The sequence below is a fragment of the Neopsephotus bourkii genome, unplaced genomic scaffold (assembly GCF_033783945.1).
Source record: "Neopsephotus bourkii isolate Nb327-2 ecotype Australia unplaced genomic scaffold, CSIRO-AGI_Nbou_v1 NB_919, whole genome shotgun sequence".
NCBI classification, from domain to species: Eukaryota; Metazoa; Chordata; class Aves; order Psittaciformes; family Psittacidae; genus Neopsephotus; species Neopsephotus bourkii.
In genome coordinates, this window is record NW_026901413.1 from 40,288 (window position 1) to 55,795 (window position 15,508).

Sequence of the window (15,508 nt, forward strand, 5' to 3'; positions counted from 1 at the left end):
GTGGGACAGCGTTGAACACTTTGCACAAGTCCAGGTAGATGACATCAGCTGCTCTACCCCTGTCCATCAGTTCTGTGGCTCTGTCATAGAAGGCCACATCATTAGTCAGGAAGGATTTCCCCTTAGTGAAGCCATGCTGGCTGTCACCAAGCACCTTGTTGTTTTACATGTGCCTTAGCATGCCTTCCAGGAGAATCTGCTCCAAGATTTTGCCAGGCACAGAAGTGAGACTGACTGGTCTGTAATTCCCTAGGTAAATGGGATGTATTACCACTTTGTTACTGAACAAACAACTGCCTGGTACAGCCTTCTAAATCAGCAAAACTGACACTATTTCGTGGTTTAAGCCCAATTGGCAACCCAGACACATAGCCCTTGCTCATTCCCCCCCCTTTCCCTGCTCCCAGAGGGATGGGGGGAGAATCAAAAGATTGTAGCTCCCACAGGTCGAGATAAGAACAGTCCAGTAACTAAGGTATAACACAAACCACTGATGCTACCACCAATAATAATAATGATAAGGGAAATAAGAAGGGAAGGGAATACAACTGCTCATAAACTTCCTATCGATACCCAGCCTGACCCTGGCAGTGATCTGTCCCTTCCTGGGTAACTGCCCCCAGTTCTACAACCTGGGCATGATGTGCTGTGGTATGGAATACATCTTTTGGCTGGTTTGGGTCAGGTTTCGTGTCTGCTTCCTCTCGGCTTCCCCTCTTCTCTCACAGAGGATGAGACTCAGAAAGTCCTTGGTCAGACTAAACATTGCTTAGCAGGAACTAAAAACATCAGTGTTATCAGCACTGTTAGCAGGCTGAAAGTCAAAACCACAGCACTGTACCAGCTACTAAGAAGGAAAAATGACTGCTATGGCTCAATCCAACACACGCAATCTTTCTCACCACTGTGCATTTTAATTCACCATGGCCATTTTGTCTTGTAGAAATTTGTGCCAATCATTTGGGGGCTTCAGTCCACACTATTTACATCTTTAAAATTTTACCTTAATGTGCCTGGTTCATTGAATCCTCTGATGCTAGGACTTGGGGTCTTTTTTTTATAGCTAGATACAGAATTTCTCAAGAGGGCTTCTAATCACCCTGAGGCTTATGTAGAAGACAATTTTTTTTTTTCAACATTCTTCTGTTGCATTTTAAATATTTGGTGTACTCTCAGCACAATGAGTTACAAAGTGGTTTGGTGTGCCTTGCTTTGCTTTTCTGAACATGTACAATACAAAAGCTTATCTCTGACCTTAATGGGTAGTACGACCAACATACTCAAATGTCTTCCACAGGGGGCATTAGAAAACAGATATTACATATGCTGTAAATGGTGTTTTTAAGGATCACAGTAAGTTCTTATTATTTTTATATATGAAATTTTATCCTCCACTGGACCTTTTACAGTATCTATCCATATTTTCAACTTTTTGTGGTAGAGTCCTGCTTTGCCATTGTATTCATGGCTTAGAAAATCAGTTAAGAAGGTGTTCTCATTGTATGGCACAGCGTTCTCTGTAACAATATTTAAAGATTTGCTTTGTTAAGGAAATATTACATGATAAATAATATGTTCTGTTACTTCATCACTGTTCTTGGAATCCTTGCTTGGAATGCTATTTGTTATAAGTAAAAAAAAAAGACACCAACATTTTCAGACTCAAAATTTAACAATTAGTACCTTTTCTTGTCACTGTGAAGTGTCCTAGATTTCTCTTAAGTGTGTTACTCTGAAATTAGGTTTTAGGCAATTATAGTCCACTGGAAGGTCAAATCTTAAGCTTTTACCATTGATTGGACTCCAGAGGAAGCTTCATTCCTGTGCTTTCACACAGCCTTGTGAAATATTTTGTTAATGGTTTTTACACATCTCCTTTCAGTTGCAAATAGAAACCACAGCTGCTGTGTAGAGGAACAAGCACATTATTTAGGAATAGGAGTGGAGTGATCTTCTGAATCTTAGTATTGAATTTGTATGTTTCTTAGATGAAGAGCTATGAGTAAAAGAGAACTTCTTGTTCTAGTCAAAGTTTAGTTATCTTCTTCCACTGTTACATACCTCTTTAATTATTTTACCACTGTTTGGATTTATCATGTGAATATTTCCTATTTTCTCCTGCATATAAAATTAGTCTCACTATTGCATTATTCTCCATGGTAATGAGATAATACTTAATGAAAGGCAAAACCAGTTTTGTCAGATCCCTCTTCATGGAACTACATACTGATTCACACGTGTCAGAGATATATACAGGTGGGGGTTTTCAGAGGTACAAGTGGATCTTTTGGATTGGAAATCACCTACTGAAGACAGCTGCATTTGAATGTTTCCCACAGGTAAGAAATATATTCAAATGGGGAGAATCTACTCTTTCCGGCAGGAAATACTGTCATCACGGCGGCTGTAATGGGACAGTGAAGGTAGTAAAGACATATTGGAGAAGGGTTATTTTTTTTTTTTAATCCTTTCTGGTTTTTTGTACAGTAACTTTTCTTCATTACTATTAGTACAATACATTGCCATGGTGATGCAGATAGAGTGAGCTGGATTCCTCTCTGCTACTCTGTTGTGAATTATTTGCACTATAATTTCCGGGCAGAGCAACTGAGAGAAACTTTAGATTCTTTTGAAGCACATAGTGAACTATCACAGATAATTTCGTATTCCATAGGAGTATGAATGGTACAGAGCACAACCTCCCAGAGAGGTGGAAATGCCAACTTCATCTTTTCCTCCTCCGCAGGGGTCATCTGCTGTAGGGAACAATCTTCCGAAAGGCAGGAGAAAAGAGGAGAGTAAGCGTTTACCTCCTTAGACTGGGCTTCTGTCAAATCTGGTCTTCCCTGCATGAAGTTGCAGGCATGTGTATGAAACTGGGTAGTGGCAATGGGAGAGTGCCAATTCTCCATATCCACTGCCCACTCCTGACAGGGGATTCCTCTACCAAACAAAATTTCCCTCCTAAGAGAGGCAGACACTGGCCCAGGATCAGGTTCAGTCACAGTGGCCTTTTCAATAGAGGAAAAACCTGTCCACTGTCCCACCATCTTACTCAAGAAAAGAACACTGATCTTCCCTTGTGTCACAACACAAGGAAGCAATGGGAAGGAAATGGGAAAAAAAAAATCCCTTCTGAGGCTTTATGCACAAAACATTTTCTTCTTGTACCTAGTCAGACAAAAACTGTTCTAAATGCACCTCTGTTCCGAAAATCTCCTGCCAACATGAGAAGCAATAGATATGGTTCATTGTAACTTAAAAGTATGCAGTGCAGCAAGCCAAAATAATAAAAAATGACCCTTCTGAAAAGCCTAGTTTCCTGCCACTTTCCTCAAACCCATCAACTTTTGCCACCAGTAAGATTATATAAGGTCATAATTTATGGGGCTGATAAGTACTGGTTTCTAACCATAGAAACACGCAAGAGGAAAATGTATTTTCTTCAAAACCCGATTTCCTCCACCTTCTCTGTTTCCTGTTGTTCAGCTATCTAAACAATACTTTAAAGCAAAGCTTAAAATATCTTTTCTAAAACAAAATATAATCATATATATATTATTGCATGCCTGATAAAATGGTTTCCCACAAACAATCAATTCTCTGAATACAGCTATGTCTTCTTTAAATATTTTGTGTAGCTGTAACACATCACACATGCCAATACACACTGAGTTGTGTGTAGATGTGCCTCAGACTGACATAGAATCATAGAATCATAGAATAGTTGGGGTTGGAAAGGACCTTAAGGTCATCAAGTTCCAACCCCCCTGCCATGGGCAGGGACACCTCGCTCTAAACCATATCACCCAGTCCCTGACTTGCTAAGCCAGTGAACAACTTTCCAGTTTCAAGGTGTTTAAGCAAAGCATAGAGGTAAGTATGCAATAAAAAGTCTTTTGCCTTGTTTTGTTCACAGATGTGGTGGTGGTTGTCCTTAGTAAAGGAAAGTTTCTATCTGTCTTAAAGCATACACCCTGACACCTCCAGCAAAGCAGGAGCAATGTAATGCTCCTGGTCCCTTCAGACTCCCATCAGGTTCTGCCATACCCCTTTTGGGTACTGGAAGTGATTTGGAGAAAACTCCAGGATCTCACCAACAAAGTTTTAAGTTGACAAGCAGGTATTCTTTATTGCAGTGCCGGGAGACATGGGGGATAGCTCCTCCAAGCATGTCTCTGCCCTCAACCAGGCTGTGATTATATTGTCTTTAAACATACATATTCATTAGATTGCATACATTACATCATACTTCTTAGACAATGCCTCCTGTATGCATATAAAAATGTGTTTAGTGGGCTTTCGGACCCCCGGTGGTTATTTCTTCATCACTTCGTTTTACGATCATTGTTATATCAGTAACCACAAGGTGGTTCTAGCAAAGCTTATCTTAGTAATTTTTGTTTTCTCTACAGTTGCTAACAAAGCCCAAGGTTCTTGAGGTTACTTATTTACAACCTTACTCTTCAGTCAATCCCATTCTTCAATCCACCTTATTCTTCAATCAACCCCACTCTTCAGAAGCAAGTAGGTGAAAGCACAATATAAACATGGCACAGTAACGCTAGAGAGGGGAAGGAACAAGAGAGAGGCAGCAATTACAACAGCAACAAAATGTCAAAAGGAACAAGTTTTGAAACAAAATGAAAATAGGTCAGGTTTTATCTTTATGGGTGTCTGTAACAATGCAAGTAACATCTGAAAGAAGTTTTATGTGAATTGCTCCAGGCGAAGCATTATTTGGCAGTGGATTGTTTCGCCAGTCAGATTTTAATTCTGTCCTGTTCTCCAAACCTTCAAAAGACATCCCTCCAGGAGCATTTTCAGAAATAGCAGCTGCTGGGTTGAAGTCACAAACAGCCACAATGTGTTTTGCTTCCAAGTGGATGTGGCTGTGTATGAGCTGATCCTTGCAACGTGTGATGCTGGTACAAGTGTACTGCTATTTCACAGTGCCACATTCCTTAAACCATGGGATAAAATCTTTGCAAAATCCAGCTTTTACTGTGCATTTTCAATGACTGTTGTTACCTCTAAGGATGCTCTATAGCCACTGTCTTATAGAATATCTTGCCATGAATATTATTTGAACACATGGATATGCCAGCAATAGGCATCAAAAGTGGCTTCAAAATAATAACTTTAGTTCTGAGAGCCTTTCCTTTATATGGCAAACCTTCATATTTATCTGGAGGTGCAAAAGGGTCTCTGGTTTGCGTTACAGTTTACAACTAAGCAGTAAGTTACTTTCAATTTTTATTACAGTTCAGCTGTCATTAATATACCAGACAAAGTCCTGTAACCGCTGCAAGTTTAGGTAGGTCTCCATGGCTTACACAGGAACAGAATTTCAGTGCTTTGTGGTCTAACATGCCCATTGTATTCAGATTAATAAATCTTTGTTTCACTTCCACACATTATTTTTGCTTATATTTCTCAAGGTTTTCTGTCCCTTTTAAGTGCAGTATGTAATGCTCTTTCAAACTAGAATTGCTGAAAAAAGTAGATCTGATGTCTCTTCCTTTATAACTACCCAACTCAGTATCTTTGTTAGTCTATTAGCAGCCTGCTAGCTTGGACTTTCTCCTCACTTAATGCACTTTCTTTGGGAAAGTCAGGGTAGAGAAGAGTACTACTATTGTATGCCTACCATTAGTTACAAAAATATATGCTTTTTCCTTTTTGTTCTCCAACCAGAAGCCAATAAACAATTCATTAACTTACAACAAAAATCTAACTAGAATGATAGTTTTTCACCTCTGTAATGCAGTTGCAAACCTACCTCCACTAAAACAAAAAACAAGACAATGAATCTGTAACTGAGAACAAAAATATGGGTGAGGAAGTGCACTGGCTTGTTTATGTTGGTGACTGCGTTTTTGACCCACTTCACATCTTTCTCTGTTTTAAATAATTCCTAGTACCTGATGGAAATCATTGATATTTCAGATTTTATAGACCCTTTGTCAGGAGATAAAGCTACCCAGCAGAAAAGCCAAATAATCTTAGCAGCAGAAATGCTCCTTCTTCCTCATAGACAAATGAAATCTTGGCAGTACAAAAGACTCCATTTGAATTAACAAGTCCTCTGTGACCTTGTCTGGGGGTAATACTGCAGTACTCTAAGCCATAAAGGGAGATAAATGATGTTTTCTGACACTATCTGTAGGATTTCTTCACATTCATTCTATGTGGTATGTTTCAAATGCTTTCAAAAGTCATCTCCACATTTTTTGAAGATATGTTTTGAAACATTAGACAGTTTAAAAAAATGTATACTGTGAAGAGTATTTTTCTGTGTCACTACAGATACTATATAACATGTATATGAAATTACATACGTATTTACAGAATTTCTCTTCCTCTTTGTCACATGCACAAACTTGCCATTCTCCTACAAAAAATAAAAAACAACCCAGAAACAAAAATAATTGCAATAGTTTAGAAGCCCATTCAAATAAGCAATAAATTGCACAATCACGGCTCATGATCATGATCCTCCAAAAATGAGGCAAATTAGTCTTCTGTCTTTCTGTATCATGTGACATTCCTTCTGCTCCTTTTAATCATGCCAGGCTTCTTTTCTTAACAACTGCTTTAGATTTCCGTGGAATAAAAATGACCTAACTTAGTATCTTGGATACCAGAGCTACGGCCTCATTTTCCTCTCTCTATCTTACTTTGTTTTTCTTATTCCAGTTCATCTTGATTAGGAACACAACTGAGCACCAGTACACTCCTGCCTAAAACACTGTCCCCGAGTCTGGTGAAATGCAATGTTCTTGTGAGGTGGTTATACATCTCTCCCTGGTCTGACAAAATACTGACATCCTATACTCAAATCTCACCTCAGGCCGTATAGGTCTTTATGTTTCAAGAAACAGTGTCTGATAGTTTCTTTTGGAAAGACTTTTAGCCCCCAAACCTGTGAAATTAAAGTATTCCATTGGACATCGGAAAATGTATTGGCACAAGCCCATGAGGAACTGGGGAACCTGAGCTTTGCCGCAGGCTTTGCCACAGGCTAAATCTTAGGATTTATATAGGAATACTTGAATTTTGTCTTGTGAATAACTACCTTTCAATACATACAACTTTTATGGGACAAGTCTTCATGGCAGAATGGTAACTTTCAATTGGGAAATTCATCTAAGGGGCTTTTATCACTATTTATCTCCATAAGATGCCATTTCAATATTTCTCCTTTCTCAGCAATTCAAACCTTTTAGTTTTCTCTTTTTCCACCCTTCTCTCTTCCCAGAACAACCTTGAAGAAAGGCAGTCCTGTGACAAAAGCAGACATGATATGAAATATTACAGGTTGTTGATGTGGTAAATTTAGGTATGTGCATGACATACGCATGCATACCCTGCCAAATGCTCTCATATCGCCTCAGTTTGAGTCAAAAAAATATTTTTATTACTTTATTCTTTGCAGATTATGCAAAATCAACTGATTTTATTTGCTTTGTTCAACATCAGCACTATTAAGGTACTACAACACATGTTCAGTTTCAGGAATTATTATGGTTGTTGAAGATGTGAGAAGCTGATAGAAGGCAGCTTGGCTTTGACTAAGCTAAATTGCTCCTGTAGGGCTTATATGAGCTGAAAAAAAACCCATAACCATGAATTCAGGGAGGCTTTGTGCACAGTACATACACAATATGCCATTTCACTAAGTTTTTTTATCAACAGATTAAAGTGAAATATGAAGTATTTGATACAAAATAATTTTAGACTGGATTTTTCATATGTAAATGAATAATTTAGAGTTAATTTATTTATGTAGCAAATATTGCTAAGGTTTATGTGAACTTTGTTTAACAGGAATTTGCTTGTAGGGAAAAGCTAACTCTTTTTCAAAGGCAGACTTTCCTGCTGTTAAGCTGCACAGGCTAAATGGGCACTTTGGGCCACTTTCCCTGTGATTCACAGAAAGAAGAAGGTACGTATCCAGCTAGGATGGAAAATGAAATGGGTATGTGTGCTTATGCAGATATTCCCGTGTGGAAATTTCTTGTGACAAAAACTTCTTTACTTCTGGCACAATCACAATTCCAATTATTTTTCTACATAAACTGCTCTCTTCCTGCATTAAATTACAGTGTGGAATGTTTTATCTTGTCACTCTGGGTCAATCAACACAGACACTGATCTAAATACAACACATAGTATTATTGAGCTATCTGAAGCAAGACAGAGAATCACCTATTGGTTAGCAGGGGTTTTGAGGAATTCAATATGTCTCTTTCATCTAGTTATTGTAATATATGATACAGGTACCCACCCTGCTATCTCCAAACACCATCAACAAATTCATCTCGCTAAGAAAAGGCTGCTGTTCAATGTCATTTTAGTAAATTATATGAAGAGGCTTTGATAGTAAATAAATGGGGCCCCAGTTATCAGTGTCTTGAGGCTGCTTTTATAAAGAATAAAAGAAGCATCTGTGAGTGATCCTATATGAGATATCAAAGGGAACTGTTCCCAACCAGTAGAAGATCATACGAAAAAGATGAAATAGGAAAACAGCAGATTCTATTTCCTAAACTACAACTGAGAGCTACTTACAAATGCCATCTAGGACTTCTTAATGCATCTGTCTTTCACTGAAATATGTCAGAGTGAAATGTGCCGTAATATGCGTGAGAACTTGTTTGTTTGTCTCTTTACATTCTAACTTACTTCATTTTACCTGCTTGGAGGAATTCAGACCTGAAATCTGGGAAAGTAGATACCTTGAAATATGGTTGGATGAGTAGCTTCCTGAGAATGAGCTTTGTAACTTGGCTTGCTGCTATTTGGCATTTAAGAAAAATGTGGCATTAGGGTTGTTTTGAAAAATTCAGTCAGTATCAAATACCATTTTCCTTGCCTTCAGATTAAAGAAATGGATGAATTTGTTTCTTTTCTGCACTATTTTCCAGCTGAAAACCCCTCTTTCCTAGCTGTCAGCAGTGTCACTTTCCCTTTTCCTTGTGATGGGTTTCTACTCTTTCTTATTTTGAAACAGAGGTGCTAATTAATCTTCCCACATTCAAGCACTGCAGACATATCTCAATTTCAAATGAGATAAGACCCATGCTTAAAACACCCACACTTACAATTTTAGATAGTTTTGTACCACATATTGTAACAGGCCTGAATTTTCTTCATGACATTGACATTATCAACAATGAGCTTGTAAAGCTTTATATCTAATAAACAGACTCAACATAATAGCTTGCCAACTCATATGGGATTTAGAGAGTTGGAAATCTGCAGAAAGGGTAAATTAAGAAAACCAATTACTGTTAGCCTGCATATTGGGCTTCTGCTTTCCAACATCCACATACAGCATATTTAGATGCATGACATCCACTTAATTTTCCAAAATCTGCAGGATTGTCATGACTCATTTAATTATTTGCTCCATTATTTTCTTAATTCTCATTTAAAGCCAAGAGGCACAAACTGAAGTGCAGGAAATTTCATTTAAACAGAAGAAAACACTTTTTTATTGTGAACATGGTTGAGCACCGGAGCCAGTTGTCCAGAGAGGTTGTGCATTTTCCATCCTTGGAGAAATTCAAAACCCAGCTGGACATTGCTTTGGGCAACCTTGGTCCTCCACTTAGCAAGGGGTAGGACAAGGTGATCTCTAGAGGTTTCTGACTTGTGAATTTGCTGAGTGAGTTGCATTTTAACTTCATGGTATTGCTGGAGGTTTTTTTAAGTTCCTGAAGACTACAACCTTTTTTTCCTTCAAGGGAGAATTAAACGTACTCCCTAGCATTCCTTACATCATACTCCACTCCTCATCACTTTGTTGGCATGAATATTCATAGCAAGGTAACAGCTCAATGCAGGGTCTTAACCTGAGCAGCTGAAGACTCCAGTTCTGCTGTATTTGAATTTCAATATCTGATTTGCTTACTTTCACCTTTGCTAAGAAAGCTTCTGTTTGTGTCCTCTCCCTTAATCCTATCCTCTGGCAATTTATAATTTTTAATCATGTATCTGAGACGAATTCGAGTCTCTGTTGTGATGGATGCAGTGATAATCCTTTAGTTTTCCACCCAAGAAACTGATTGCATCCCTTCTCTCATTAGGCTATCCTGTCACACCACAGGAGTCACATACTTTTGTCTGCCTTGTGAGCCACTATTGATCAAGCCTAGGTCTCAAAATTTAGCACCAGATAAAAAAAAAGAATAAAAGAAAAGAACTGCTGGTGTTACAACAAATATGGAGAAATGAGGTAAGGGCAGACAATATATTTCTGAAGAAAGCAGGAGGCAAAATCCTTCTCTAGAATCCCACTCCAGAGCTATCACAGTTGAGCAGGCTTTCTTCTTGCTTTTTTCCTTCATCAGAACTCAATTCAATGCCTGTGCTGTTTCCACATGGTAGGATATTATCACTCAACACCTGTACCAGTGTACTGCGTCACAGTAGGTGCTTTATTGTGTTGTGGACTAAGCTGCGCTCTCAGTTACTCTGGTATTAATATAGATTAACTCATCAAATTAGTGTTATTGAAGTTAGTTAATGGGATTGCATGAAATTCACATCACAGTCATTCAGAGGAAAATTTAACACCATGAGTTTTTTAGTTTTAACACAGTTTTATTATATTTCAGTATCACTTCTGCTGCTGTAAAAAAAGAGAAAAAAAAACCCAAACCAAGCAAATCCAAACAAACCAAAAAGAAAAAGAAAAATGATCCCCACCGCTTTACTAAAGGAATAGTAAGATTCACCACACAAAGCATTTTCAAATGTAACTTCACTTGTAGTTGGATTTGGTTGGTTGGTTGTTTTTTTATTATGACAAGGAATCCTCTTCTTTTTCATGCTCTGATTGCTGTACTGGACATGATAGCAGTACCTGGCAATATACAAATACAAAGTCATCATGCCATGATCTTCAAATTTAGTAAGATACTCTTCCCCTTCACTAGACAGAAAACAGTCCAGTTGGTTAATAATAACAGTGGTAGGTCTTCAGGTCTATCAGGATGATAATTTTTAGTATTTATTACAAACACTGTGGCCTGTGATCCAAATAACTCAGGATGAGTTTTTAAAGAATGTATTTTATAATCAGGTAAACTGAGGCATTCAACAGCAATAATTTAGATGGACATACTAAAAACAGGAAATATAATGTAGACATTGTAAACAGCTAGAAAAGCTATGGGCTAGAGACTGGAGCTGCAGGAGCAGTATTACTCTCATTCACCTTTGCCTTTATGTGTTATAAAGACAATTTTGCTGCCTCTGTTAATTTTATAGGCTCTGTTTGCTTGCTCAAACGTCTCCTAAAGTGATTATTCTCCTGAGAACGTTTCCCTACAAGTCAGTAAGTTTCCCAGCAGGTTGATATTGGAAATGGAAATGGCTGAAGGAAAACCCTGAGTATCTAAAAGTACACTGGCCCTTGAGGGTCTTTTGTTCTGGTATGTAATTCAGGTGAGATTTCCTAAAGATTGGTTATGATTCTTAATTTAAAGTATTTGTTTATGGCTGCACAAGAAAACAATGAATGTACCATCTGCTTACATTTTCCTCAAAAGGCTTTACATTTTTTCAGGAAGAAATTACCTTACATATCCTGAAGTTTTATCTAAAATGTTTCATAATTTCACAGTGCCCCTGTTAATGAAGCGCAATATGTGCCCTTTTAATATGATAAAATAATTCTATATTGATGACAGAATCCTTCAATATTGTGAAAGCATAGAAAAAGCTTCTGAAAAGGAGAGGTGTTCTCTCTCATCATTCAAGAGACGCAAAGACCACAAGTTTTTGTTACTGTACTATTATAGAAGGGAAGACATGAGAAAATTACATGAGAATAGTGATTTAGAATCTACTACAAGTAGGAAATGGAGGGGAAATTATCTACTGATATTTCAGTTTTAACAGCCTACAGTGTCAGGTAATTGCTAGCTTCTGAATTTCTTCTTCTGGCAGTGTTTAGGTAGCCTTTGGAAGTTCTGTCTTTATACCGAAATGCCACGGTTTGCCATGAAGTCTTTTTACACCGTTTTATAAATACTCTTCATCACTGCATGTCCAAAACTTTCCTGGTGTTAAAACAGCTATCCACACAGCACATTTGCTCTTCTCAAGACCTATTAAATAGGCTACACAGGTGAGTATCAAGGAGCAAGCAGAGACAGATGCAAGTTGCAGTTGAATGAAGTACTGAACAGGAGAAGAAGTTGAGATGAGTAGTTTTTAAAATGTGTTTAATTTTAATCATAGGACTTGAGTAACATTTCTGGGGCTATTCAGATGATTTAGTAAATGTTTTAGAGGATTGGGGCTATATCTTTAGAATGGCTGGTTTAAACTAATCTCTTGCAGGAGGACTCACTGGTGTACTTATCCGCATACATCATAGCATAGACTATAGGTGTTATAAGGGCAGTAGCATCAATTACACCCTTTTAATTTTTTAATTTAGTTTTGTTTGTGAAAAACAAAGCATGACATTTCTTTGCACTTGAGGCACCCCCAATCTTCAAAGTGCAATTGAGTGCACTTTGCACTTTCGCACTTTAAAAAGTGTGCCAACAGCAGCCCAGGACCTGGAAACAAAGGCCCAGGTGCAAAATGAAAGATGGATAAAATAACCATGTCCACAGCTAATTATGGATCATCTCTGAATCTGAGTCCTTCAGCATCTCATGCTCCCTTTAGAAATAATGAAGGGCCACACAGAGAGCTACTTTGAGAGTTACTTTGACCCTTCATACAGGGAGCTCCTAAGGTAGCAACATTTCCTATATTTTCCCAGTATTCTCCAATTTATTTGCTTTCAGCTACCAGGCATGCCATTTCCTGTCTAATTCATCTGTGGAATATGCATGTTAAACAACAAATTAGGTATTCAAAGAACCTGGAGCAGATTTCTGCTCTGGATCATTTTCTGAGGGATCCTTTTTCTTTGACTACATAAGACAAGTGTCTGAACACGACCATCTACTTAGGTGCATAAAAGTAGGCATCGTAAGTGCATTTACCAGTTAACAGCAACATTTCATCACTGTGTGGAAGTTTCTCTGCATGGTTGGAAAAATGGACTGTGGATTTTCAGAGGTCATCACTGGAAAGATGAATTCCCATTGTACCTTTGGGAAGTAGCTCTAAAAGGTGCCTAAAAGTCCATTTTGGTACAACTAGGGCATGAAATTTATAAAGCTAGTATCTACAGTGGGGCGTGGGTTTGTTGCCTAGAAGCAATGGGTAGCTCCATTTCTCCAAAAGTCCTGTGAGGAAGACACAATTTCCTTTTCTGTGCAGTGTGCTGAATAGTGCCTGGAGGTGCCTGAATGGCACTGGTTGTCTTCTCCATGAATCTCCCGGCAAGTTAATCCCACTTCAGCAGCTCCTAGATGCTTCTCTGAAGGTGGGAACACAGGCTTCTTTCTTGCCTCTCTAGCCAATGTCCTGAGACACTGCCCAGGACCCAACATTTAAGATCTAACTGTAGTTAACTCTGAAATGTTTCAGAGGAAACAGTTGTAGCTGGAGTGGGAAATTGACTAGAAAGACATTAGTGTATCTAGTGCATTAGCCCTCTGTAACTTGGACTGAAATCATATGCAGAAGAGAAAGTTCGTTATCACTCCTGTCCTCTGACAACTATGTCAAGGCTGAGGATTGAGCTACTTTTCATAATGTATGTTTCTACTGCTGTCATTCTGCAAAGGCAGTATGAGGAGAAAAGGGAGTAAAGTGGTTGAAAATTGTAATGCCTTTTTAAATTTTTTCTAATCACAGTGAAGTGAAATGTTTTTAAGAGCTTTGTAATGTCTGTGTGCTCTGTGTAGTATGACTTCCATCAAGGTGCTAATTTCCTTGCCTCTAGTGACAAAAAAATAAAAGTGACACTTTCTTAAACCCGGCTGTTAGGGTATCAAAGGAAACAAAATGAGAGGAAGAAACGAAGTGACTGCAGTGTTTAAAGGGAAAGCACACAGAGTGATAATAAAATGAAAAATTACACCAGAAAATGAAAATTAGTAAGTGAATGGAAATGGTGAGATGGCAGTTTTGAGTCACTATCTAAAATTCCTGTGAAAATATGACTTATGTGCATGTCAATCAATGTCAAGACCTGGTTTTCAGTCTAACAGAAGCAGCCAATTATGATATATAGCTATACTAGTTTCATATAGTTGCAGCCTTTGCAGCCTGCCTTTGAAGAATTTACTTCTTGGTAAGATTCTTTTTTAAATGATTGTTTGGACTGTTGAAAACTAAAAGAAGGCAGAAGAATTGGGACATTCCTTTCCAAAGAGCATTTCCACTAATGAAGATAAATGTACTCCTGTTTCTTCTCCAGAACTATTTAGAAAAGACTTTTCCCTTTTGGGGACAGTGTGTGATTCAGCAAGTGACTTTCTATGGTCCTGCAGAGGGGCAAGATTCCAAATCATAATAGGATGTAGTGAGAAGGACTGTGTATTTAAAGCCATCTAGGAGAACTGAGGACACAGCATCTCAAATTCATTTCCTCTGCTCTTTTCACCAAGGTTTAGTGGACAGCTCCTGTTTGGACTTCTTAGAAGGAGACACTGAAACTAGCAGCCAGTCTATAGCAAGATCCTCAAAAGAGGCTGCCAGACTTTCCTTCTTACTTGAAAACAGGAGTTCTGGGTGTCTGAAAATGAGGGTTTCTGGAAGCTGTGATCTGTGTTTTATGGCAGAAAGAAGGCAAAAGGTCTTTTAATTTTATTATAATTGTCACATAATCCGTTCTCATTTATCTTTGTGTTGGTGGCACAGAGACTTTTTCAAAACCTTGGTCAAGGCCACCAACTACCATAATAATATGAAGAAAACTGTCCATGTCTCTAACAACTTATACTGTCATTTGGAACAACACAAAACAAATTAACTCTTTCTCACAGGCACACTCTCCTCTCACCTCATCTGCATTGGGGAGAAGATTGACTACATCAGATACTTTCCTGGGAGGTAATTGTGCCTCTTTCAGATTGCAACAGTATTTTCTTCTGCAGCTGGAGAAGAGACGGACCTTGGAAACGTTCTTCTTGAAAAAAGTGCCCAAAATCAGTGTACCTATGTGAAAATCTTCTTTGAAATACTTCACCTAGTTCCAAATGTGGCAAGCAAGAGAAATGGGAAAGCTGGGAACAAAACTTAGCAGGGGAATTTGGGCCTAGGACTATACACCATACAGATGATGTTTCTTTTCAGCTTTCCCCAATCCCAACACTATCTTTGGAAAAAAGGAGGTGTCAAAATTTGCACCATAGATATCACATGTAGAAAATACTAATAAAATATAAAGAAAATACATATTTTTAATTCCCACAATTCCCTTCAGGCTTCCTCTTAGAAACACAATTTAAACTGAAATGTCATAGCCTAGTGGCTTTCCTGCTTATCAAAAATTGCTACTTAATTAAAACAAGAGTCCTCATTTTTATACCATGGTGACTTTAGCTTCCATTTCTTGAACAGTATGATTTGATACAGTGAATAG